We start from the raw sequence: 2,500 nt of genomic DNA on the forward strand, positions 1-2,500 counted from the left end.
AAATCAATGAAAGCAACATAAAGTTTTGTGTTATTGAGTAAGTATTTTTGGACAAGTGTGTACAATGTAAATATGTGATCTGTTTTGTACAGTAGTTACTTCTAAATCCTGCTTGCTGTTCCATTATTTTTTCTTCTTTTTCAGACCATTTGGTTAGTCTCTTGTTCAATATGTAAGTGTACACTTTACTTAGAATACTGGTAAGCGCTACTCCCCGATAATTGTCGGGATTGTTGACATCTCCCTTTTTGTGAATTGGGATAAGTATGGATTTTGACCATTCTGAAGGAAAAGTACCACTTTCAAATAGTTGGTTGAATACTTGAACAAGAAAGTTTATAATGTCTGTATATGCATTCTTTAACATCTCTGCAACAATTTTATCTGGCCCTGCACTCTTTCCTGTTTTCAAATGCCTAATGCCGGCAATAACCTCTTCACTAGATATTGGATCATTAAACAATGGTTCAGAATTATCCTCGTCCTCTAACTGCATGTGTTCTTCTTGTTCTGCATTATGTACTGATTCATTGAAAACACCAAAAAAATTATCGTGCCATTGTTCTATGGATATTTCATTACATACAAAATCTTTTCTATTTACTGATCTTAATATTGCCCAGAATGTCTTAGAATCACAAACCGATTCTCTAAGTTTTCTTAATCTGGCTTCTACAAACTCTTGTTCCTTTCTTTTTCTTAATTTAACATATTCTTTTCGAGACAAAACATACGCTTCTCTTTTTTCTTATTTATCTTTTTCTGTTTTACATCTCTGGAACCTCTTAAGTAACTTTTTAACTTCCTGTTTCTTTAGTTCACACTCATCATCAAACCAATCGTTACACTTCTTTCTTCCTTTTCCTACTCTTCTCACCATACACGCAGCAGCTCCATATAAAGCGCTAACAAACAAGTCTAAACTTTCATTCACATTCACATCTAATACCTCCAAGGCTTTCTGTAAACTACCTTGAAATTCCAGACTCTCCAGCTCATTTTTGTATATAGAAGCATTTTCGTCTGACCACATAATTTTTTCTTCACCTTGCTGTCTAAGGTTTCTATTCCCTGAATAATTGTAGTTTTTGTTCCATGTAACCTCAACTGGTAAATGCCACGAATCAACACAATCACCGACACACAAATCAAAGTTCAATTGTAAATCATAAGAAACCCCAAAATAGTCAATTACGCTACATCCGTTTGATGATACAAAAGTATATTCACCTTCTTTATCGCCACAACAAAAGCCATTTAAAATAATCATATCCAACAAAAAACATAACTCCAATAATGATTTACCAAAATTATTAGTAGTATTATCTTTAGAACAACGTGAACAATTTTCTCCATAAATGTTATCATATTCTATATCACCAAAGCAATTAGTCATCACTTCAGTTTCAGCTTGCTGGTTTCCTGTTCTAGCATTGAAATCTCCTGTTATCATAATGTACACTTCATCTTTTTCAAATTTTTGCAATAAGGCTTCTTCCAAAATCAAAATACCATTTTTGATGACCTGATCTCTGTACATAGGTCCTCCTTCTGGGACAACATAACAGGCCACTAACACAACATCTTTATCCAAGTCAAACACCTTTTTGTCTATCCTTATAGCAACAGCATTATTACAATACAACTTTATTTCTTTAACACTATTTTCGATACTCTTTCTTACTAACAGCAGCACACCTCCTGAATTTCTACAATGCAAAGATATTTTCTTAGCCGGTGCATGAAACTTCATATAATCTGTGAAAACTGTACTATACTCAAACGATGAATCAAGAAAAGTTTCAGTTAAACAAAGTCAAATTTATTTACATAATTCACGAAAGAAAGATCCTTTAATTTTCCGCACAAATTTTCCACATTATAATTTTAAAATGTCCATTGAATTGGATGGCCGGGCCTGTCCTATGGCTTTTTAGAGCCGCTTGAGCGAAGGTGCCTGTCGCTGACACTGCCACCCCCTCTCCCTCCGCCACGAACTGGACCTGTCGAAGCTCTCTTGACTGGTTACCAAGGTAGGCGTGCATCCCCGTCTGCCTGCCACGTGCTGCACGTGCGTCACTGGAAGGATGACCCGCCGCGTCATGACCCGGGGAATCCCCGCTGCCTCTCGTTGCCCTGCGTCGTTCGTGCACACCGCCGTGAGTATGTATTGCACTGAATGGTGATCAGCAAGTGTTTTAGTGTGCATGGTCCATCAAAACAGAAAGTAGTGAGATGTCATCACCCTTTTCTCACATAGGCTTTCCTATTCACACTGTCCTCTTCTCATCACTTGACAACGGGTCTATGGTTCGAAACGTCGTATCTCACTAAGCACAGAGGATTCATCCACCACCAAAAAGGTTTCTTTTTATTTTATAAACTTTAGTTCTTTGTCTTTGGCTATACGCTCAGTTTGATTTTCCCAGTAAAACATAATAATGATGATAATAATAATAATAATAATAATAATAATAATAATAATAATAATAATAATAAT

The sequence above is a fragment of the Babylonia areolata genome, chromosome 31 (genome assembly GCF_041734735.1).
Source record: "Babylonia areolata isolate BAREFJ2019XMU chromosome 31, ASM4173473v1, whole genome shotgun sequence".
Lineage (NCBI taxonomy): Eukaryota > Metazoa > Mollusca > Gastropoda > Neogastropoda > Buccinidae > Babylonia > Babylonia areolata.